Genomic DNA, 26,464 nt, shown 5'->3' on the forward strand with positions numbered 1-26,464 from the left:
CAGAGGGCAGACACGCCTCATTTTAGTCATCCACTATGAACTGAGTGACAACTTATTGCTATAAATATCTCCAGATCTCCTGTTCCTCTCTGCCCCAACCATAGTTCCTGCCCCTATATCCTCAGCATTTCCCCAGGGCCCTATGAATTCATTTCCGCAGTGTCTCTAACTTTATTTAAATCTCTCATGAATTCCCAAAGCCCATGTTACAAGGAGGAAGATTCAGCTGGGCAGGATCCCAGGAGATCTAGGGCTGGTTCTAAACTGATGACCTTTTAGCACATGTCTCTTACTTCTGCACTCAGACCCAAAATAACACCCTAGGAGGAGAGAACGCATAGAGCAGGCGTTAGATACAAAATAAAGAAACATCACCCACCAGTGACTGTTATCTGAAATTGTATAAGTTTATGCAAGTAGGGGATGATTTTGGCCAATTTATCTCATTTCAAGGAAGATAAACCTTCACTACAGTTCTGATTGAAGATTCCCATTGAAATCATAACCTGAACTAAACAACATAAAGGAATAAATATCTAGTTCCAAGGGATTCAATTTTCTCCATTTTTCTGAGCAAAGAGTCTATTGAAACTTTTATCTCATAGCAGCTGCTACGCTGGTCCCCAGGAGGAACTGAAGGACTCTACTTTTGAAGTGTCATACACAACTTTTCCTTGCTATGAAGAAACATATACTTTCCAGCCACTACAAAAGTAAAAATTTTCCCCCGACTCTCCCTGGAGAATACATGCACAGAAAACTGAATTCATCTGTTCTGGTGCTGCTTGGAGGTATGAAAAATAAAGTGAAAAAGAAAAAGAAAACTGTATTCAAAAGGAAAACAATAACCCATTATTTTCTAAGCAATGGTATATTTGCTTCTTAAAAAGTCAATAGTAAATTCTTAGGAGAAATAGTTGTTACTTTATTTTATTGAAACTACCAGTAAGATCAAGTTTAGCCGGAACAGTGAATTGGATCTTTACCTTCAGCACTGGCCCAGCCTCCTCTCTGTGTCTCACATCTGTTTTGGCAACCCCATTCCTCTGAAGCACTTAGAGCTTCATGGTCTTCTTCCAACCCCCAAAGAGCTGCCACGCCTTTAAAAAGAGAATAGTCATTGATGGATTGTATAAAATTGAAAGTCAAATTCACTTTGACCCTGGTAATATCATAATTCATTTATTCTGTAAAGAAAAAAAAAATAGTAATTTGTTGCTTACTGTTGTGGAGCTGGGAAGTTCAAGCTAAAGCTCCCAGCAGATTTGTGTCTGGTTAGAGCTCATTCCTCATAGATGTTGCTTTCTAGGTGTCCTCACATGGAAACGGGGCAGACTCCCTCAAGCCTCTTTTATAAGGGCATTAGTCCCATTCATGAGGGTGGAGCCCTCATGACCTAATCACCTCCCAAAGTCTCTACCTCTTAATACTCTTGCATTGGAGATTAGGTTTCAACATTTGAATTTTGGTGGGACACAAACATTCATATTGTAGCAAGAGGCACACATAAAATAAAGCTAAAGCACATACAAATCTGTGACTTACATAGAAAAACATATACTAACTTATAAAAACCAAAATTGCTATATATAGTTACATTAATGTCAAACAAAATAGACATTATAACAAATGACCTAGTGCTACAGGTGTTAATATGGTTGATTCTTACAAATATAATATCAAGTTACAGAAAAATACATACAGAAAAAATGTATTTATATAAAGTTAAAGAATATACAAAATTATTACATAATGTTTGGCAATGTTTATATATGTCATGAAGTAATAGGTGAGGAAACACAAACAGCCTTGGAAGTTTTTGCCTGGCCATGCGTATTCATGGTATTATTTTCTATATTCTTTGGTACATTTTATATTAATTAATTTCCTCTGTATTATACATTGGTATGCCTGGTATATATATGTGTGTGTGTGTGTGTGTGTGTGTATACACACACACACATATATGCATAATATATCTTTTAAATAAATAAATGGAAGTAAAAAATGTTAACATTTTGATTTGTTTTAAAAGTAATGACTATGTTTTTAAACCAGAGGAGCTTTCTGGCAATGTCATCTGGAAATAAAACTCACTTGCCAGCTGCCTTTAAATTATCCTGCTCATTTTCTCTATCTTTCAGACTTGTAATCAGAGACAGATCTGGACATGTGAGTTTTACTTTTCCACTGTACACTTATAATTACTACCAAAATAGTTATACTCTCTGATGGGCTCCAAACGCATTGCCTAAAGCTTATTGCTTAGTGGGTTTACTTTCTAAATTGTTTGCTCCAACTGATCCTCTAAGAGTCAAAGACACAGGGATCTAAAAGATGAAATAACCAAAAATTATCTGCTTGAGTATTTCCTGAGCCAAGTCAATCAGTGCCTCTCTCTCTCTTTCTGCCTCTCTCCTTTTTCTTCCTCATGCTCTCTCTCTCTCTCTCTCTCTCCTTTTCTTAACATAGAAAAGAGAATGAAGAAAGAGGAACTATGTGGCCCTGGTCCCCCTGGCACCCTTTCCACAATGCAGTCCTTAGCTCATCTGTCTTGTGTTTTACCATGAGGACTCTGGGAGCAAACTGATCACTGCATGCTTCCTGTATGCTCCAGTCAGGATCTAGCCAAAAATGGAATCACAATTCACAGCTAATGTACAGGTGCTATTTTTCCTATCAGATGTCCTATAAATTGTAGTTTATTTTCCCAGTAGATTTATACAAGTTGAACTTTATTATTATTGTTTTTAACTGGTTTGAGTACATACGTTTTAATAAGTCATTTGGTCATAAGCAGTCCATACCTTGTGAACCAAACCACATGGTGAAACAGGTTATGCAAACCTAATTAGTCCTACTGGGAGTTTGAGGATGCATAATTGACTCCCTAGATGCCTCAGTGTAGCATCGTTATGTGGCATTTTTCTATGATGTGGTTGGAAAGGTAACATATATTTTACTCTTTTCCATGATTAGGAAAATGGCAACAGGGGTCAATTTTAAGTCATCTCAATTCATTACATATTTCCCAATTAATTTGAAGAAAGCAGTTCATGATACACTCAAACATTTACCTGTTTTTGCAACTGTGTTTGTTAAATTGTGTAGCTATGTTTGCAATATTTTTTAAAAATTAAAAGAACTTGGCCCGGCGCGGTGGCTCACACCTATAATCCCAGCACTTTGGGAGGCCAAGGTGGGTGGATCACGAGGTCAGGAGATCGAGACCATCCTGCCTAACACAGTGAAACCTCGTCTCTACCGAAAATACAAAAAATTAGCTGGGCGTGGTGGCGGGCGCCTGTAGTCCCAGCTACTCGGGAGGCTGAGGCAGGAGAATGGAGTGAACCCGGAAGGCAGAGCTTGCAGTGAGCCGAGATCGCACTACTGCACTCCAGCCTGGGTGACAGAACGAGACTTCGTCTCAAAAAAAAAAAAAAAAAACAATTAAAAGAACTTGAACATCCAAAAATGAGGGCTTTATTAAGTAAAGTAAGGCATATTCATGTAATAGAACACCCTTTTAAAATAATGTTTTAAAATAATATTTACTGGCAAAGAAGCAGGTTCATAATACATTGCTAAACAAAAGAAGCATGATTTCTTTATGTTTACAAATAACAATAATATGAAATCTGAAGAATGTACAGTAAGATGAAGATAACAGTGATTACTTCCAGGCTGTTGTTGGTATAAGTGACTTTTTAATTCTATTTTACTTACCTATATCTTTCAATTATTTCTGAACAATCATATATTCAAATATTACCTGTGTAAAAAAAAAATACAAAGAAATCTACTTGATTGAAAAACACTTACATTAAAATATGGAATGGGACTTTCAAGCATAAAGAAAGTTCTGATTTTTAAAGATGGAATAGCACTTCAGAATGTAAAACCTCAATTTTCTTCCTGCATTAGGTACATGAGAAAAGGGATCACTGATGATATGATTTGGCTGTGTCCTCACCCAAATTTCATCTTGAACTGTAGTTCCCATAATCCCCACACGTCATGGGAGGGTCTTGGTGGGAGTAATTGAATCATGGGGGTGGTTACCCCCATGCTGTTCTCATGATAGTGAGTTCTCATGAGATCTGATGGTTTTATAAGGGGCTTTTCTCACTTTGCTTGGCACTTCTCCTTCTTGTTGCCATGTGAAGAAGGATGTGTTTGCTTCCCCTTCTGCCATGATTGTAAGTTTCCTGAGGCCTCCCCAGCCTTGCTAAACTGTGAGTCAATTAAACCTCTTTCCTTTATAAATTACCCAGTCTCAGGTAGGTCTCTATTAGCAGCATGAGACAGAACTAATACAATTGGTAACAAGAAGCAAAATGACTAGAAAACTTTGAGTCAGCCATTTCCTTAAGTAAGATTTATAAGACAGTACCAGCTGAAGTAGGGACTAGAAGAGATTAGTCAAATCAAGCAGCTACTAATTAATTCAAGGGCCAAATATCCTTATTATTCTGATTTACCAACCATCCAGATAAGGTATATTCAAAGAACTTCATAAATTGTGACAGTTGTTAACAATCGGATTGGACACTTGGGAATGCCCAAGGTAAGGATGGAGCCTCCAGCTTGAGAAAGAATGGTGATATACCTCTTAGTATAGAATTATTTTTATGGATTTTCGCTTACTGAAAGAGCACATGGCCTTAGGCAATGCACTTTGATACATGTGGTAAAAATAACTATTGTAATTTTTTTTTTTAATTTCTTGGATTAGGTGGTTCTTCCCCTGAAAAGAGATGAGAAATTTTAAAAGATAGTGGTTTGTATTCAAAATGGGTTAGCATTTATAAAAATGAGATTTGCCTTTCTTCTAACATTATTATATTAGTAGCATGGTCATCTAGGTGCCTTGGAATAGTGGTAAACTCTACAGATATAAATATACATATAAATAAATATTTATATAAATATATACTAAGGATTATCATAAATATTTTCTTAAAATCTGAGTATTTTCAATCAGTTTTTGCATTTACCTAATAGTCTCTGAAAGATCTCTAAGCTTTAATAGTTCACTTACTTTGGCTGAGTGAACTTCTGAAATGCACTTCAAACTTTTGAAAACACCAATATGATCCTGTCCCTCACACCAACTACCTATGCTTAAAAAACATAACTGACTCTCCATTATTAAAACAGAAATTCTTAACTTTATGGTGAGGTTGCAGATTTACTCACACAACATTCAGATATGTTAAAAAAAAAAACTAATAAAATAAAAATATAAAAAACTCCTTTATTTTCTATTTACTGTTCTGGTCTTCAAATACCTCATCAGTAAAAGACCTCATTTACTTAAAAGACCTCATCTTCAGAAGTATCAGAGGAAAAAGAATCTGCTGGTAAGTCAAAAGATGGAGAAATTTTGATGCATGCTCATTTAAACAGTCTCTAAGTAACTTAGGCTGTTTACATGAGCCAGGAAAATCCCAAATCAGAGTTTTTACCCTCTCTTAACCTTCCTCCTAGATGACAATGAAGTTTATGAGAAAAGTAAAGATAACACAAGATCTCATGCTGCTGGAGGATGGAGAAATAAGACTGTTTGAAACCCCTCAGAGTTCTGTGGGTCCTGGCTGACCTGTGCATGAAGTGGTTGTTATAGGACTCTCCCAGTAGTTATCATAAAGTGCTACTGTTCCCATCATCCTTCTTTTCTGCTAGCCTTGACCATACCAAATCCCCAAGTACCATGCCCTCTTTGCTACATGCTAGACTCTCCAGGTCTCCCAGTTCACCTTGTACCCTCAATATCAAGATAGCAGGCTGAGCATTGTGGCTCATGCCTGTAATCCCAGCACTTTGGGAGGCCAAGGAGGGTGGATGACCTTAGGTCAGGAGTTCAAGACCAACCTGAGCAACATGGTGAAACCCTGTCTCTACTAAAAAATACAAAAATTACCAGGCATGGTGGTGGGCACCCATAGTCCCAGCTACTTGGGAGGCTGAGGCAAGAGAATTGTTTGAACCTAGGAAGCAGAGGTTGCTATGAGCTGAGATTGCACCACTGAACTCCAGCCTGGGTGACAGAATCAGACTCTGTCTCAAATAATAATAATAAAAATGATAATCAAAATAACATAAGGATGCTTCTGTATCTCTTTTATGTCACATCCCCTGCTCCAAGTAAATAGGTGCCTTATGGTGGCATCTACACATTGTGTATATGAAAAGGCAAAGAGAAAAAGATGCATTAATATTTTTCAGATTGGAAAATCTTCTGGCTGCTAGTCTACTCCTCTGGTCTCATCTGGCAGCATGTAATTCTAGCCACATAGGTGTTTTATCAGTCTTTCAAACTTCCACTTCCTGCCATCATGGAATAACAGGGACTTAATTTACCCTTCCATGTGAAACAACCACAAAAGTGAACAAGACATAAAACAATGGTTTGTAGACACTGGTAGCACAGGATTGCAATTCCTGTGACAAGGAAAGCAACCAAGGTGAGCCCTGTAGTTGGATCAGTTCACTGCCTGAAGAGTTTCCAGGCTGCAGTACGGGGAGGGTGCAATGGTTTGAATGTGTCCTCTCCAAAATGTAGGTATTAAAACTTACTGGCCAATGTGAAAGTATTAAAAGGTGGAGCTTTTAACATGCAATTAGACCATAAGAGCTCCTCCCCTGTGAGTGGGATTATGGCCCTTATAAAAGATGCTTCACACTTGCCCCTCCACCTTCTACCATGCATGTAAGAAGACAGTTTTCCTCCCCTCAGAGAATGCCCTTCCACCTTCTACTTCTACCATGCATGTGAGAAGACAGTTTTCCTCCCCTCAGAGAATGCAGCAATCAAGCACTATCTTGGAAGCTGAGAGCAACCCTTACCAGACAATAAACTTGCTAGTGCCTCGATCTTGGATTTTTCAGCTTCCGGAACTGTGAGAAAATTAATTTTTTTCTTTATAAATTACCCAGTCTCTTGTATTTTGTTATAGCAGGACAAAATAAAAAAAGATGAAGAACCTAGAAGTCCATTGACTTCCCTGAGTTGAGGAGATGGAGCTGAGAGTTCAAGGAGGCCAAGGAAGCAAGAGTTCACAAGGCTATCAAAGCTGTCAGAATCAAAATGGAGTTACTTGTGTCATGCGCTGACAAAATGGACCTGAGGAAGGCCATGAAGGGAGGGCTCTCATGCATGTTTGTCTGATAACAACAACTAGAAAAACAGACTGCAAAAACCACAACCTTGCACAAAGGTCACCACAACCTTGTCCAGTAAATGCTTCTGCAAGGGCGTCTGCCCAGCAACTTTCTGTTTAACCTTGGACTGATTTGCCCTTTTTATTGATCTTTGTAGCCAAGGATGATTGATTTAAAAACAAACAAACAAATAAAAAAACCTAGGTAATCCTCATCATTTGCCTTTAAAAACTCCGCATTGCCTCAACCTCTTTGAATATGCACAAATTTACATAGTGTGCATGCGCTGACAAAATGGACCTGAGGAAGGCCATGAAGGGAGGGCTCTCATGCATGTTTGTCTGATCCCCCTTGGGTATTCAGGCAAATATTGATTAGGATATGCATGTGAGTAAATTATCCAAGGCTGGAAAAAGAAACACCCAAAGGATCAGGGGAAATAACCCCTAGGGCTCACCCAGAGCTGAGAATAGCTTGTGTGCCCACCGGTGAGACTGGAAACCCTCTTAATTCAAGGGGCATTGGATAGAATACAAAAAACATTACTACCTTACTAAAAGGTCAAAATTGGCTACTGAAGGCTACTCTGGTCCCACTTAACAAATCTTAAGAACAAAAACAGAAGCAAACTGTTTCTATGTAATTTAACAGCATCCTAGGGCAAAATTCAAGAATATGCATAGAAATACAAAAATATGCAACTCCCAAAAAGGTAAAATTCACATTTTCTAGCATATAATTAAAACTTACCATCGTTACAAAGAAGCAGGAATATATAGCCCATAATAAAGAGGAAAATCAATCAATAAAAATAGACTTAGAAACAATACAGATTTAGTAGACAAGAACATCAAATCAGTTAGTATAACTACATGCCATATATTCAAGAAGATTTACGCATGCAAAGACATGGGAGATAATGGAAAAGGACTCAAATCAAACTTCGAGAGCTGAAAAATGCAATGTCTGCATATCATCTGAACACAAGTCCTTAACACATACTGTTGTCTCTGCCTGGACACTTCATTTGCTAAATTCTTACAATGTCTCCCCTCCCACTTCATTTGCTAAAAGTAAACCTTCAGATTTCATCTCTATCATCACTCTCTCAAGGAAAGTTTGTCTGGTCTGCAAGTTATATATCACATCCCTTGGCTAAATGATGATGTGGCTCCAAATACCACATACTGTCCTTATCACAAATATAATTTTACATTATTAGTGTAATCTCTGTCTCCATCACTATTCAAGCACCATGGTGACACAATTCATGTTCAGTTTTCTTCACTATTGTCTAGTGCTTAGCATAGTGCTTGTAAATCCAAAATTGCAGAGTTTTAAATTTGTCAGCTCAACTCTATGAGTCTTGATATTTCAAACTACGAACATCTGTATATATTAAAAAAAAATGTAGTCAGCCTTTTGGATGCAGAGAACTAACAGGTTTCCCCTCTCAATAGCTCCTTTAGTTAAGAAAACACAAAGTTTTTGCATTTCCTTAGCTGTCGTACCCAAGAGATACATAGAATTATACCTTTGGTTCTAAAGCAGATAGCCCTAATCTTTAATCCTATTTAATCCTATATTTAAATTTTAATTTAAATGTAATCTTTTAAATTGTGGGGAAGGATTAATGGTATTAAATGTCTTTCATGTTTCTATATTAATGATTTGCACTTGGAGTTTTCTGAAATATTAGAAACATTTGCTGCAATGAACTAAGCCGGAGATAAATGCAAGTGTTACCGAAGGCCAAAAGAGAAAGTTCTATTTAATAGTTAAAGGGAAATCACTTCCAGCTGGTATGACTGGAACAAAACTATTCAAAAAAAAATTTTTTTAACAATGAATCAGTGGGATACTTTCAAGTAGTAGATCCTCTCTTCCTCCTTTGATTTTAATTGGGACCTCAGATGGTGAAGCAGAATGCTGGTGGGGACTCTACAATGCACTATTTACAGCAATGAAATGACTGATTATATTCCTAATTATTGAGTGTCATAGAAGCTGCAATCTTGCAAACATCACAGTACAGAGAGGAAGGTGGGCTGTCCTGCGGCAACATGAAGTAGGGCCAGTTTCTTCCTCTTATGCTGTTTCTTTGAGCAATTGCTTTCTTGGAAGATAATTTTAGTAGGCCCAATAATTGTCAAACATTAATTTTTGAAGGGAATATTTAAATGTTTTATTTAACACGAGTTGCATATTCAAATGGAATGAGCCTAATTGATTTTAAGGTGCATTTTCTGTTGAGATAATGCAACGGCTGCCAGTGTTGAATCTTTAAAATGCAGCAGAAGGATTCAAATGCTTAAACATTTCAATGTTAAACATGTGAACTGGAAGTTTAAAAATGTGTTTAAATTAAGCTAAGATAATTAATATTCTGTGTAGCCCTAGTGTGCTCTAAGTGAAAAAGGCATCAGTTAGCACCCTAAAATTCTATGTAAGTGGCCACCTTGTCCTCTTACAATGGGCCAGTTGCTCTAATTTGTCTGTCTTTTAAAAAATTATAGACCTCCCAGCTAGAAAGATGTGTCAGCCTCCTCCTCTTCCCCAGCTAGAAAGATGACCCAGGACTGAGAGTCCATGACCGTCAGAATATACCTTTAGATCTTTTTCACACTAGGAGGATAAAATTGTGGATATTTGAACAGTTAAAGCGTGTTGTGGTATATCCTGTGTAAAACCTTTGTATTAGCTGAGTAGGCTGCTATGTTAAAACGGCAAACATTACACATCTGCTATGTTAAAATGGCAAACATTACACATCATTCCCACACACAACCATTGACCAAAACAAATCACAAGGTCCTGCATAATTGCAAGGAAGTTGAGAAATATGGACAGCAACGGAATGTTCAGTGAACACCACTATCTTTAGCACAAACATTAACTCTGTCTTTAAGGATGTGAGACTTGCAAAGAGGAATGCCAACATTTAAGTGTGCCTGGGTGTGTGTTTGTGTGTAACTGTTCATTTGCTCCTATTGAATCACTCTCATGGTGCCACAGAAACCAGGGGCAAGGTCTCACAAGAAAGGAATAGTGCCTTGATGGTACTTATTAAAAGCAATCTTGAAATATTTGAACAAATTCTATTTTCTTTTAAATTCATGATTTTGAAAGAAAAAATCTAAAATAAGCTCAAAATAAATAATCACACCTTACCTTATTTTACTTTTTAATTTTACTTTTTAAACTTTCCCTTCTATAAATACATGTATTTTATATTTTTTACAAAAAATAGACACAAAAATTCTCAGTCGTGCAAGCACACATGCATAATATTCAAAATTCCTCCTTGGATAATTGGAAGTCCTTATTCTATAAAAATTTTAGTAAATGGAAAAAATATGCCTATAATTTTGACTTATTTCTGATATCAGCTTTTTCTAGGGGAGGAGAAAGAGCTTGTATATTTTCCTACCAGAATCTAAAAAACAAATTTGAAAGTTTAGCTATTCAAAAACTCCAAATAAAATTACTTTCATGATTCTCTTGCTGTTTGTACTTCAGTTAACCCTATGGCTTTTTCTCTAATCATCTATTAGTCAGACTCACATTTCTTCCCAATTCCCTGCATGCGTTAACAGTTCAATGTTAAAAATAAGATAATCTTCATTTTCAAGTATAATACAATAGCCTCAAACTGCTCAGGCAGTTTTAATGAACATTTCATATGCAACTGCCCCTAAAAGTTTCCCACAACACAGGAAGAGAGAGCTTGTGTGTGTGTGCATGTGTCGGGGGTAGGGAGAGGGTGATAGGTGTGGAGTATACTTGGTTAGGACTAAATGTTTTCATAGGGTGTGTTTATGTATTCTAGAGATAAAACAGAAATGGAATTACCTCTCCCCAGCCTCCCCTGCTCCTTAAAGATGAAGTGTACAGAAAAGAATGAGTAGATTCTCTGTTACCTCTAAGACTCCATATCTAGAGATTGCAGACAAGCTTCACAAAGGATTTCCTTTAACCAATAGGAGAAGCGGGGAAGACAGACTTGGAAAGAATTTATCCAGTCAAGATAGAAACAGTCTATCAAAAACAGACCATTAGCCCAGAGAGTAATTATCTTGGAAAAACAAAAACAAAAACAAACCATTAGGATTTCTTCAGGCAACTTGGACCTGACATTGACACTGAAAGACGACTTGGTTTGATTTTAGGACTGACGTATGGGAGGAACAACTTGGACTCCTGTGTTCACCTGTGCCCTCTTCACTCATTACAAATTTACTTGGATGACGACTTTCACTTAATATAGGTAGGTTTTTCCATGTGAGATACATGCGAAAGTTTCTATGTAGGTAGCTTGGAAATGGTACTTTATTAATTAAAAGTTTTTAAGTTAATGGGTTTTATTCATTAAGAAGTCCTATCCAAGAAAGAACCCTCAACCTAAATGATAGGTTTCCAAGAACAGTAAATTAAGTTAAATTTTCCTGAACTGGCAATGTTATTGATTGAATTGTGTCCCCTTAAAATTCATATGTTGAAGTCCTAACTCCCAGTACCTCAGAACGTGACCTTATTTGGAAATAGTGTGATTGCAGATTTAATTACTTAAGATGAAATCACAATGGAGGAGAGTAGGTCCCTCATCCAATATGCCCAGTGTTATTACAAAAAGTGGAAATTTTGACACAGGCACACAGGCAGGCAGAATGCCATATGAAGATGAAGGCAGACACGGGGTGATGCTTCTACAAGCCAAAGATTGTGGGCAAACCACCAGAAGCTAGGAGAGAGGCATGGAAGATTCTCCATAATCTTCAGAAGGTAACAACCTTGCTGACAACTTCATCTTAGACATCCAGGCTCTGGACCTCCAACACAATAAATTATCATTGTTTAATCCATCCAGTCTGTAGTATCTTGTTAAGGCAGCCCTAGCAAGCGAATACAGGCACTGAGAACAAATATACTTTACCCCATGAACGCTCATATGCTAAGTGCATATCTCCATAATAACCCAGGACATCAACAACATTTTTAAAAACAGGCTAGGTGCGGTGACTCATGCCTGTAATCCCAGCCCTTTGGGAGGCCAAGGCAGGTGGATCACCTGAGGTCAGGAGTTCAGGACCAGCATGGCCAACATGGTGAAACCCTGTCTCTATTAAAAATGCAAAAATTATCCAGGCATGATGGTGGGCACCTGTAATCCCAGCTACTTGGGAGGCTGAGGCAGGAGAATTGCTTGAACCTGGGAGGCAGAGGTGGCAGTGAGCCTAGAACACACCACTGCACTCCAGTCTGGGCAACAAGAGGAAGACTTCATCTCAAAAAAAAAAAAGACAATATTTTAAATATTGCCTTTATCCTATGTTATCCATAATTTTCATCACAGAGTGCAGCCACAACAGCTAATAGTCAAAAGGAAATACGTCACCCACTGGTTTTCTTTGGTCTCATAATACATCTCACGATAGGTTTCCTTATATTAGTATCATATCCTAGAGATCTAACAAGGATGTCGTGGGGAAAAAAAAAGACAATTTTCTGAGATGTCATTTTCAAAAAGAAAAACATTTAATGAAAGGAAAACTGAAAGACTCTTAGAAGAAAAGAGATTGTGCCCGTGTTTACTTCACTAGGCCCTTGTACCTTTCCACATATTTTTCTCCACCAGTGACCTAAGTCTCAGTAGGGAACAGACCCCTTCTCATATTCATTTGCCCACCTTTACTCTGCTTTCATTCATAACTTTATCAACTTGCTACCTACTTCGTTCTTCCCATATTCTCTTCATCTTCCCCCCATGACTCTCTTAGACATAATGCTGGAGACACAACTGCCATAACTTCATTGGAGGTTAAAGTGTGTGCAAAGTGGCTGTTGGGTTAGTTTTGCTGATCCCATTTAGCTACCAGTTAGAGGACGTGATGAACAAGATTTAAAGCTTGGTTTCTGGCAAAAATTCCAACCAAAAATCCTTGCTGGACTTGGGGGTGTAGGGAGCAGCATGAGTCCAAAAGCCAGGCTTGGAGCAAGCCATGGAAGATTGCAATTAGACCTAAAAGGATGATGGTAAGAAGTAGAAGGGTGAGGAATGGAAACTACTAAAGATGAGAATACCAGTAATAATAGCAATAACAATAATGACACTAAAATTCATGAACACTCATATGCTAAGTACATTATCTCCCTAAGAACCCAGGACATCAGCAAATATTTTTTAAACAATGGCAATATTTTAAAAATACTTATCTATAACTTTCAAAAAATGCTTTGAATGTGGACAACAGATTATTTTATTTTGCTGATTGTTCAATAAACATGTGCTGAACAATGTTTTTTAAATATTGAACTTCTCTAGAGAAATATTTTTTAAAAAACCCACTCATTGGACAAAATGGTTTAAAATTCCAAGGATTATCCTATCATTATTATTTCGCATGAAATACTTTGATGTGCTTCTTCATGTTAATACAAACAGGATACTGAAGTCATCTCATTTTCAAAAGTTTATTTCAAATTACTTAACTGGAAGATGCAGAAGTTGGTGGTGTGGTTTCTGGAAGTTACCATCTATCAACCTCTGCCTCTTCCAGGCACTCCTAGCTATGTCAGAATTCTCCCACCACAGTGACTTTGTGGTTGACTGCTGTGGTCACAAGGATCTGGACTAACTAGGGACATCTGGAAAAGGGGGTGTTTGACCAAGCTGAGAATTCCAGGATAATTACTGAGAAAGAATGAGTTAAATGCTCATTAATTCAGACAACATTTATCAGTCACCAACTTTCTGGAAGATTCTCCGTTATGCTGCCAGCCCTTCAATAACTGACACCTGTGTAGGAGAATTATAGCCTAGAAGGGAAGGGCTATGAGCCCTATGGCACCCTCCCAATAACCCCTTGAAAATAGTTCTAAAAAAAAAATGTTGATTTTTCTACTGAGGGTCCAGCATTTTGTGTTTCAATTTTTCAATTTCTCTCTCTCTCTCTCTCTCTCTCTCTCTCTCTTTTTTTTAAGACAGGATCTCACTCTGTTGCCCAGGCTGGAGAGCAGTGGTGCAATCTCAGCTCACTGCAGCCTCAACCTCTGCGGCTCGAGTAATTCTCTCACCTTAGCCTCCTAAGTAGCTGGTACTACAGGTTTGCATCATCACACCTGACTAATTTTTGTATTATTTGGTAGAGATGTGGTGATGGGGGGTAGGTTCACCATGTTGTCCAGGCTAGTCTCAAACTTCTGGTCTAAAGCTATCTGCCCACCTCGGCCTCCCAAAGTGCTGGGATTACAGGTATGAGCCACTGTGCCTCGCTATTTCAATTTCTCACAATTAAAGAAAGTTAGTTAGAAATTATCTAGAAAAAACGTAAGCTAATTTTCTGGACATATTATCTCTTTTTAATTTTTTCTTGACAAACACATTGCTCTCATTATGTGCCAAGCACTGTTATAGTAACTTTTTAAAAATTAACTGATTATTTATTATAACAACCCTATGACGTATGTATGATTGCTATTTACCCCATTTTTAGATGAGAAAATTGAGACCCAGAGCTGGTAAGTAACCCACCAAGGTTTACATAGCTAGCAAGTGGGTAATCTTTCAGTAAGATGATAAAAAAACAAAATAAATTATATCAAAATAAAAAGGAAAATAAACCATATTCCATGTCCAGAGACTAATTAAATTAGAATAGGATTCCTTAAAAATTGATAATGCCAGCTACAGTGAGACCAGAAGAATCAGTCCTGGTGTTCTATCACACAATAGAGTGACTATAGCAAACACCAATGTAGCATATACTTCAAGGTAGCTAGAAGAGAAGATTCTAAATATTATCACCACATGGAACTGATCAACATCTAAAGTGACAGATAAGGTCATTACCCTGATTTGGTCATTATATATTAAAACATCATATTGTACCCCATGAATATTTGCAATTATTATGTGTCAATTATACACTTTAAAAATTAATTAATAAAATAAAATAAGTGGAATGATATTTCTAAAAATCTTGAAGTTCATACTTTAAATGAGTGAATTGTGTGGTATAGAAGTAATACCACAATAAAGCTGCTATTAAAAAAATGAAAAAAATATTTAATTTCATACTAATTCAGACAAAAGATAGCTAAGAATATGTGTAGCTGAAAAAAAATATGGTAAGATAAAATATTCCCAAAGAAAATTGGGGTATCCTATTACCACCTTCAGACTGGGTAAAGAGCAATAAATTAATCTAGGTGAATATACATTGGATGTATTTAAGTGTTTGACCTATGCAGCCTCTTTTGGGTAAAACATTTCTTCCCAAGCTCAAGTGATAAATACTACTGAGCTTTAGTTTCCACCCTTAAAAATATAGTAATAATGACAGTACCTATCTTGTAAGCTTATGAAAGGACTTCTCCCACGTGGTGGCATGGTGTCCAGATAGGATTCCTGAATACTCAAAGCAAATGCTCACCAATCAATACACCCCTCAAAATGGTCCTTATGCTTTGCTGTGAATAAAACATAGCTATAAAGAGAGAGAAGACTTCAATATCCACACAATTTAAAAGTAAATGCAAGCATGTAAATCAGTCAATATACCCAGGTAGAGCCAGTTTCCTTAACTTCCTCAGCCCACCAAAAAAGTTTACTTTTCTTAGGTTAGCAAACTGGCTTCCTTATTCCTCTGATATCAGAGGTTTTAAAAATGTCAAAACTTCTATGTATCAATGCAATATGAGACAACGTGCTATTCAGTTTGGAGGACTTTATGGAACTCATTTATGTACTGACCTCTTGGTAAATAACTTATTAGATGAGAGATCGGGCTACAAAATAGAGAAACAATCAACCCAGGAATCACATCTGTGAGGAAAGCTCAAGCTTTAAACTTTATTATATTTTGAAATAGAAAATCAAAACCATTCACAAATCTGATTATGATGCATGAATAATATATTATAAATTATAATTACATATAATTATGTGATATTATTTACTATCTATTGAATAATAATCTACTAGTACCTAAAGAACAATAATTATTGATATTACCATATAGTTGTAATATATGACATAATGATAATTATAATCTGTATGATTACAAAGTATAGTAATAAATAAGCTCTAATTAACAAGCTTCACTTTGAGTAAGAGTTCTTAATTCCATTCACCTAGTATAGTTTAGGAGGCGAGGCTATAAACTGAATCCTCTAGTGGAACAATTAGAGGCTCCCTTGAGCTCACACCAAAATGAATTTAATCTAGACCAAGACGCCTCAAGAATTATTGTATGAGCAGATTCAACTGACAACCCATGGACTCACAGGATTCCCCAAGCCCATGGAAATAAATTTTTAATGTTATGAAGCTGAGACTTCTCATCAGACTTTACCACTGGCTATGTAGAAAGACCAATTCATGAATTTCAGGTGGGATGTCTACCTTCTTTCTTGTGAATCCCCCTGCTACTTATTTCTGGTTCAACCTTAGGCCTTCAGAAAGATTCCCCTTTTGATTATGGTGCTTGTCCTCCAGTAATTTCAAATTCTAGGAGAGCAAAGACTATCTTGTTCACTAACAAACCTAACTTTTTATCATACTGCCTGACACAAAGCATACATATAATGAGTATACATATAAATTCACATGCAAACACATAGATAGATATATGTATGTGCCTGTATGTATGCGTATCTGTATTGAGACATAGAGGGATAGTACGATGGATAGAAATGGAAGAAGTAAGCTGACTTACCTATTATAGAGGCCAATAAGAATGAGAAAATACTCTATGTTTAAGCGCTTCTCAAAATCTCATGTACATAAAAAAATATTTGGAGGATCTTGTTACATTACAGGTCTCTGGTCAATAGGCCTAGGCCAGAAGCTATGATTGACATTCTGTAGATCTAACCAGCTCCTAGATGAGGCCAGTGCTGCTATTCCTCTGATCACACTCCAAATGGCAAAGCCCTAAATAACCTGGACCCAGGTGCTGGCCAAAAATGAGTAATTTAGCAATATATGCCTCAAAAACCATGCACTATGTAAGAGACAATAAGTTACTTCATGACAAGTACTATGATAAGTACCTTAGATAAATTTTCCCATTTGATCCCTTCTGCAACCTAGTAAATATTAGTATACAAATTTAATAATGTAGCGAGAAGGAAATTGAGACATAAAGAAGCTACATGGCTTTTGCATCTTATATCTAGCAGATATGCCTAACTCTAAAGCTATATTGCCTCTCAAACAGAGACTGGATCCTGAAATGCCAAGGTCTCCATACCCTAGAAAACAGCAAATAAGGAATGGCTTTTGGGATGATTATTAGTGGGTTCATATCTCTGGGTTAGAAGATTTTCAGTTGAGTTCACGTCCTAATTTAAAGGTCAGTATTCACAGTGGAAACAGCTAAGCCTTCAGGCAAACGTATCAGGGCTTAAAATCTTGTTCCGCTTGCTCCAAGCTGTGTGACCTAAGTCACCTCACCTTGCTGAATCCAGTTTCCTCATGTGTAAAAACAATGTTGCATCATAGAGTTGCAAAGATTTGCTGATAAAATCATTTTACAGTGCGTAGCACATTGGTAATCATGGACTCGTAATTAAAATGATTCAGTATTTTTTTTTTCAGTTACCTTACTTGATTTCCACTCAGTTGTGAAGTTGGTAGCACAGATTAATTATCTGCTCACAAAAGTAAATGCCACTGATTTTGGTGTGGCAAACACTTCTGGAAAGTATTGGAGACAGTCTCCTACAGTATATTCTGTGCTTTAATGTTGTCATTATAAAAATGGATTTTCTACCTCTTGCTTCTTTGCTGAGACGGCCAAGATGAGATGAATATGTGAAGCTGAATATCTGAGACAGGTCTCAGTTAATTTAGAAAGCTTATTTTGCCATGGTTGAGGATGCATGCCCGTGACACAGCCTCAGGAGATTCTGATGACATGTGCCCAATGTGGTTGGGTCACATTTTGATTTTATACATTTTAGGGAGATATGAGACATCAGTCAATATATGTAAGATTTACACTGGTTTCGTCTGGAAAGGCGGGACAACTCTAGCAGAAAGGGGGCTTCCAAGTAACAGGTAGGTAACAGACAAACAGTTGCATTCTTCTGAGTTTCTGATTAGCCTTTTCAAAGAAGGCAATCAGAAATGTGTTTTACCTCAGTGAGGAGAGAGGCAGAATTGTCCTAAGCAGTTCCCAGCTTGACTTTTCCCTTTAGCTTAGTGACTTTTGGCGCCCCAAGATTTCTTTTCCTATTACATTTCCCCCCTCCTTTCCTTTTAAAAATATTTTGGAGAAAGCATTTTTAAAAGAAAATGAGTCTCTGGTGTCAGGTTTTGTCTGATCTCTCATGGTTACAATGGTTTATTGCTAGATGGCTGGTCCCAAGCTATTAGGAAACCCCATTTTTAGAAGGTTGAGAAGTTGCATGTCCTATGAAGAGAAAATAGGGAGAAGAAGAGAGAAAAATAACATCAAACAAATAAACAATCCTGGAAAATCCATATAGGCCACATTCCTTGGAAGTCCATACATTAGTAGGCAGGTAGGACAGTGGCTTATGTAGGTAAATAGATTGCTATTACTTTCTTCTGAAGATTAAGTTGTCTAGTAGGTTCAGTTCATGGGGCTTTAAGAAAGCATAGCTACATCCTTGTGACTACTCATTAGCAAAAATGCAGGGGAAAAGAAAAAGAAAGAAGAAAAATTGAAAACATTATTTTGGAGACTTGAAGTCAGGAAAAATTAGAATTTAGTCCAAATTGTAGAAAACGTAAAAACTGAAAAACATTAGGCAAGACTAGAATCTAACAACAGGTATACTATAGTTTTTGAAACATAATTTTTCTCTCTGCAGTTTCCCAGGTTTACTAAAGACAAATCATGGTAGGACCCATTTGCTTCATTATGCCTGGCCAGATTATTTGTATAAAGTGCAGCAAGAATAATTATTTTTCATACAGGCATTTTAAATTAACTTTGATGGGAGGGGCACAGTGGCTCATGCTTGTAATCCCAGCACTTTGGGAGGCTGAGGTAGGAAGATCACCTGAGATCAGGAGTTCAAGACCAGCCTGGCCAACATGGTGAAACCCTGTCTCTACTAAAAGTACAAAAATTAGCTGGATGTGGTGATGGGCACCTGTAGTGCCACTTACTTGGGAGACTGAGGCAGAAGAATTGCTTGAACCCAGGAGGCAGAAGTTGCAGAGAGCCAATATTGTTTCATTGCATTCCAGCCTGGGTGACAAGGGTAAAACTCCATCTCAATAAATAAATAAATAAATAAGTAAATGGCTTTAAGGGAGGTTGTTCTATAGAAGGAATCTCAGATAAGATTTTTTTAAAGCCAAGCCCAGCCATGGATGTGTACCATCAAATATCTATGAGTTGGGTGAATTCTTCTCCTCTTGAGGTCCCAAGACAACTTGGGGCTCTTGGGTCTGTCAGAAAGTGACATTCTTTACTTACCATAGGTCAGGAATTCTCTACAGGGATGGCGTAGACAAGATATGAGGCCAGTTTTCCCAAGGGGGTTTTATTGGCTGTATAAGTAAAGTTTGATTCCTGAAAGTAAAGCACACCATTCCAGTCAAAGCTTTGGTAAAATAACCAGTTTCTCTAATTGTGTCCTGTTACAAATGAAAATAGATTCTTCTTGCACTCATGCAAATAACTATATTGCCATATATTAAGAATACTCATAAATGGTTTCTAAATTCTGGAGAAATAAGGTAGAGACAAACAAATATGCTCCAAATTTTGTTCATAGGAGTAGAGTATACTTAATTGTTAAAAGCTGTCAATAGCTCAAAAGAAACGTTTCTTTTACTCTGAAAAATAAAACATAGAACCAGTAACATTTTAAGAAAAAAGTAAAAAAGATTATTTCAGTATTCTATTAGTTCAGTCCATGCAGTTAATTCCTGTTCTGCTTGATATTTATGAACATTTCAGCTTTCCATAAGTCCTGAAAGTTTTTTCTCTATTCTGATATCAGTCTCCAAAGTTATCAGAAACCTGCCTTCAAGAGTACCTGTCAGGGTTTTATAGCTGATTATAAAATCATCTTCTAAAGAGGACCAAAACAAGACAAAAATGTCCATGGATGACAAATATTTTAGGGCAGCCATAGTCAAAAGACATAATTGAGAAGGAAATTTGTTACCTCTGTGGCACACAATAATTTAACATAGCAATTATTATTACTGATAATGTACACTGAGTAATATCAGAATTATAGGAGTTTCCCATAATTTTGGAACATATACCAATAACACATTTATATAAATACAGCCCAAAGAAAAGCAAACACCATTTCATATTTAACAATGCTTCATATATAATATTGATAGCAAATAAGCCAAATTATGTCATTTTGGATGTTAGGGAATCTAATATCTTAAAGTATTAATTAGGTCAGAAAAAGACATAGTTTGTAATTTGCTTTTGGATAGTTTGTCAAATATCAAAGGTTTGAAACACTTAATATCACAAAATAGGATCACAGATCATTGTAAAATAAGTTATTCATTTAATCAAAGGGATAACTCAAGGATTTCAAAAAAAAGGTGGAAACCTTCATTATTTAAGAGAGGAGAGTGAATTTTCCACATAATTAGCCCTAATAAAAACAGCATGAAACCAATTAAATTAGGTTTCTGAAATTTTCTAAACAATCTATAAGATTTTAATCTTGACTATAAGATATAACTTCCATTAGCCTTTTATAACCTTTAGAACTTTTATTAAGGAGTTGGATAACGCTTCAAGAAAACCTTGTTAATCTGACACAGGGCATACACTGGTCTTGCATCAGTGTGCCTTTGACATTAATGGTTAACTTATAGAGAAACTGAACATAATTTTCTCTCAAAATTGGCCCTTACAATCCCACATGCCCACCTGTTCCACGATAGTCCCTGGGCCTTGAGCAGTTGAATAGCTTTAATTTCTGGCCCTGTGTCTCAGGAATGCAGTTTATTTTGATTGGCATCTTCTAGGTGCCTAAAGATGAGGCAATTGAAGCTTCATCTTCAATGTTTATGCTTTACCAGGATTTGGTCCCCTTTTTAGACCCAGGAGTCAAAGCCCTGTAAGTCAATGTCACAAGGACTTTAAAAGCACATACAGAAAGATCCACAGATGTAATAACCTTAATTTAAATTTTTTTTTTTTTACGCAGTTTTTTTTTTTTCTCTTTTTTCTCTCTCTTTTTTTTTTTTTTCCTTTTTGAGACAGAGTCTCACTCTGTCACCCAGACTGGAATACAATGGGCACAGTCTCAACTCACTGCAACCTCCACCTCCCAGGTTCAACCAATTCTCCTGCCTCAGCCTCCGGAGTAGCTGGGATTACAGGTGTGTGCCACCATGCCTGGCTAATTTTTGTATTTTTAGTAGAGATGGGGTTTCGCCATGTTGACCAGGTTGGTTGCAAACTCCTGACCTCAGGTGATCCTCCCACCTCCGCCTCACAAAGTGCTGGGATTACGGGCATGAGTCACCGCACCTGGCCTTAACTCAGTTTTTTTTTTTTTTTTTTTCCTAAGGAAACTATACTTAATAAAAATGGCATAGGAATTATTTCGATAAAATGTAAAATCTGTCAGACCAGTTACCAAAAAGCAAAAGGAAAGACCTTCTGCAGTCCACAGGATATTATGTTGGAAGAAAACATTTCCTTTACACCCTTAAGAAACCATTGTTAACATCAGGGCACAACAAATGGAACTTGAGGGAAAAAAAAACTTACATAAGCTGAAAATGAATTGAAGGAGAGCATTAATATTAATATTTTGTGCCTCTTAAAAGGGAAGAGAAACTGAAAACCACGAGATGCAATAAAAGTTGAACTTTGGTTTTAAAAAAATTATAGTATCTTATAATTTACTAAGAGTAAATCAATCCCTTCAGAAAATTTCACTTTTCTAATTATTTCTTTCATGTAAAAGTGTTTTTTACATCAAAACTAATCTCTAGAAAGAGCATTGTAATTTTCTTTTAATTATAGACAACATGATCATGTAAAAGTTTTCTGTTTTTTTATAAGCACTCTATGACTTACACAAACCATTCATGATATACTTGGAGTTTCTGGTTTGTCCTGAACATCCGTCTTTCTTAAACAACCAGTCATTTTATTCTAGGACTAAATTTACCATATAAGATTCTTTCTCATATAAAATTATTTTTCTTTAAGCTTTCTTACCAAAAAATACCTCTTTATTTCTACAACTTTCTTTACATCTCTTTTATTTCCTGGTTCCCTTTAACCTTGTTTTATACATACCGTTCATATAAGCTTTGAAATACACAAAAATTGTTCACCTTTTTAAAAAGGACACATTTTCTTTTTAGAAAGAATGTTTTCCTACAGTATATTTTGGTTGGAAAATACCAAAATAATAAAATATCTATTATTTAATTTAACTTTAGATTCTAAATTATGATGAGTTTGTCTACATGTGTTTATCCCATTACATTTACCTATTTTACTCATTTATCTAGGTTGTTTATGAAAACTGCAATAGTCATAATTTACGGTTACAAAATTCACCATTGCAAAATTCTAACTGAGACAGTGAAAAAGATATGACCTAACTGACTCCATCTTGCTTTTAACCTCCAAGCTGTCCTTGTTCATTCCTGGACTTTTGGAGGAACTTACTTTATAGCTTGGCTTTGAAACAAAGATGATAACAACAACAAAATGAAGACCTTTTAAATACACACACATGCACATATACACACATGCATCTTGGATGTTAGCTTTTAATTAAGCTGACTTTTAACCATTGAGCTCCTTTAAAAAAATCTTTTGAATTCTCATTACCATGTTTCAGCTAGAACAAATTGGTGCTATTTCAGAAGTATCAAGTATCAAACCAGAAAGGGTTTGATTTAGGAACCAAATCCAGGCTGTCATGGTGGAAAAAAAGAAGGTAGAACCCTTAGCTATGGAAATGCAAAATGGGGCAATAGCAATTGCTCTTTCAGTTTGGCTTGGCTAGCAAAAAGGTGGCCTTGTTATGTAATAAAAAGCCCCTTAAGTATTCAAAAATTTAAAAAAAAATTCTTTTTTTTCTTTTGCTGGCCATTTGTCTCCCCACACCACAACACCTTTTTTTTCTTTTTTCTTTTTTTTTTTTTTGTGGGAATTTAGCCACTTCAGAGGTCTTGTTCCCCATAATTTGGAACTTTCCTTCAGATTTGATCAAATCAGATAGAGTTAATCAAACCCAATGGGGAAAAGACCCAAACAACAACAAAAAAAAATAGTTAAGTAAAACAAATGATGGCACAACTTATACAGTTACTGAATGCTTTGATGGTGAGGAGAAATTAAGTCCAGCTGGTTGTTCATCTTCACTTTGGCCAAGAAAAATCCCAATTCAGTTACTTACCTAGGGACAGGTCTCAGGCTAAAACTGCTCTCTACTAACCTAGAAGCAGGAAAATCTCAAATTCATCTTACCTGTTGGAAGTGAGTTCAAACTCCATAAAGGAGTTACCTGCCTTCCATCGTCATGGAAGCAGAAAAAAACTTGCCTTTCTTGTGTTGGAAGCAAGTAAAACTCCAAAACAATTAGTTGTATGGCAAAATAAACTTTAGATCTCGACCAAATTTTAGGAGATCAAGGATTCTCTGGAGGGGTGCTTCCAGGTCTCAGCACATTCTTCTGTTGGTTTGAGCCATAAAGATAGCTCAAGCTGGTACCAAGCACCAATAGGAGATTTCTCAAAGGTCAGGGGCACCTCCCTGCAGAATCCCTTTGTGGTCACCCAAATAAGAACCCCAAATATCTGAGACAGGTATCAGTTAATTTAGAAAGTTTATTTTGCCAGGGTTGAGGATGTGTGCCCATAACGCAGCCTCAGGAGGTCCTGATGACATGTACCCAAGGTGATCAGGGCACAGCTTGGCTTTTTTTCTTCTCTTTTTTTGAGACAGAGTCTCGCTCTTGTCACCCAGGAACAGTGCTAAGCTTTTTCATGGCATCATCACAGTCAAATCACACAATGATACAATGAATTATTATCCCAACCTCACTGTAGTTGTCTCATTACAGACATTCTGCTCTATCCTCATTGCCCTGCAGCCATAAGGTTTAGCAGACAGACTAAAAACTGGACCTTTTGGCTGTAAATTGTTTTGATGCCTGATTCACATGGAAATCTGCTTTGACAATACTATTATGAATATTCAGCAGAAATTTTGAATGTGACTCTTCCACCTGGGTAGTGCCAGACCTAATATCCATTGTTTTATTTTATATGACATTAGGATGACACAAAAGAACAGTAACACATGCAAATATACGCCTCATCCTTGATGATAATATATATTTAGAATGAGATGCATCAATGAGGTTAAGCTGTGAAGAAAAGCATAGGATCTCTTCAAACTTGCTATTAAAGTCAATGTCTCAATTTGCTCCTGGCAAGTAAATTTTATGAAAAATGCAACAGGTTGTATGGAGGTTTTCTCTCAGCTTTGTAAAGATAAAAAGACATTAAGTCTCTTACCCATCACATTTCCAAATGTGATATATTCTGTCTCCTATAGAGGAGAATCTATCATTCTCCTCATATTCTGACATTTTAATATACATTTAAAAGAGGAAGACTATTTTCCAAATAAGAAATGAAGAGCAGTTGAATTTTGTGTAATTAATTATTAGTGGGAGGAAACAGAAAAATAAAGGAGTTGTTTAGAGTTTCTGAAAGCCAGTAAAATTTTGAACCAGAAAATCCCACATGCCATTACAACACTCAATGCCAAACTCCTTTTTTCTCTAGAATTGTCCATCTCGTCTCAGACTGTTAGCCCAAGGTTTATGTTTATAAGGTTTTACTCTGCATATGATCCCTTAGAGTGTGTGTTACTTATTGCTTTAACTTATACCAATATTATTTCTTAATGATTGGATTTGCAGCTTAAACCTTGCCAATCAGCAATAATATCTATCATTACAGACTTTTTAATTTGCTAAGAGCAGAACCAAATTAGTTCCTTATTTTCTCAGCTTTTCAAAAAAAAAAGGCAAATGAACAAAAACCCAAGCCTTTACTGCCACCCAGTGGTTGCTCAGAATCAAAAAAAAAAAAATTTGCCAAGTCATGACTAACATTTTAAAGGACATTTTTATTCTTGAATTGCTTGAATGTTTCAGACATTTTAATATGAAGCAACTAGAGACAAAAACTTTTAAAAAATAGCCACACATATCTACTATGAGCACACTATGAATTATATTATTTTAAACGTTGCAACAAAATGATGAATACAATAACAACTCATTCCCATTTTACTTTGACGGGTAATTTCTTTAACTCTTTGTTTGAAATAATTATAGATTAATACGAAGTTACAAAAATGGTACATATATTTCTATTAAAAAAGTGCCAAACTACTTCCCAAGTGGTTCTATTATTTTTGATTCCCACAAAGTAAAAGATATCCAGTTTCTCGGCATTCTCATCAGCATTTGGTGTTATCGCTTTTTTTTTTTTTTTTTTTTTTTTTTTTTTTTTGAGACGGAGTTTTGCTCTGTCACCCAGGCTGGATTGCTGTTGCATGTGATCTCAGCTTACTGCAACCTCCGCCTTCTGGGTTCAAGCAATTCTCCTGCCTCAGCCTCCCGAGTAGCTGGGACTGCAGGCATGTGCCACTGCGCCAAGCTGATTTTTGCATTTTTAGTAGAGACAGGGTTTCACTATGCTGACCAGGCTGGTCTTGAACTCCTGACCTTGTGATCCGCCTGCCTTTGCCTCCCAAAGTGCCAGGATTTCAGGTGTAAGCCACCATGCCTGGCCCACTATTTTTAATTTTAGCCATCCTGATAGGTTTACAGTGGTATCTCACTGTAGCGTGAATGTGCATTTTCCTAATGACAAATGATTCTGAACACCTTTTCTTGCACTTATTTGTCATCCACACCTTCTCTTTGGAAACGTGTCTTTTGATCATTTTGTATTTTTAAAACTGTTGACTTTCAAGAATTCTTTATATATTCTATATACAATCCCTTTGTTCTATATGGGCTTTAAAAATATTCTCTCTCACTGTATAGCTTGCCTTTTCATTCTCTTCACAGGGTTTTTCGCAAACACTTTTTATTTTTATGAGGTCTGATATGGTTTGGCTGTGTCTCCACCCAAATCTCATCTTGAATTCCCATGTGTTGTGTGAGAGGCCTGGTGGGAGGTAACTGAATCATGAGGGTGAGTCTTTCCCATGCTGTTCTCATGATAATAAGTCTCATGAGATCTGATGATTCTATGAGGGGGAGTTCCCTTACACAAGCTTTTTCT

At 36.6% G+C, this 26,464-nt stretch overlaps 1 protein-coding gene across 12 annotated transcripts in view; it reads right to left on the reverse strand.

The window, feature by feature from the left end:
• Positions 1–26,464, reverse strand: part of LOC105466649 (centrosomal protein 44) — a 135,552-nt gene that overhangs the window by 17,509 nt on the left and 91,579 nt on the right. For all 12 annotated transcript variants that reach the window (XR_011620793.1, XR_011620798.1, XR_011620797.1 and 9 more), the window contains 4 exons: positions 21,054–21,241; positions 15,510–19,715; positions 3,727–3,772; positions 987–1,100 (listed from right to left, as the gene is read on the reverse strand). The gene's annotated coding sequence lies outside the window, so the exon portion shown is untranslated. The remainder of the gene's footprint in view (positions 1–986; positions 1,101–3,726; positions 3,773–15,509; positions 19,716–21,053; positions 21,242–26,464) is intronic.

The sequence above is a fragment of the Macaca nemestrina genome, chromosome 3 (assembly GCF_043159975.1).
Source record: "Macaca nemestrina isolate mMacNem1 chromosome 3, mMacNem.hap1, whole genome shotgun sequence".
Lineage (NCBI taxonomy): Eukaryota > Metazoa > Chordata > Mammalia > Primates > Cercopithecidae > Macaca > Macaca nemestrina.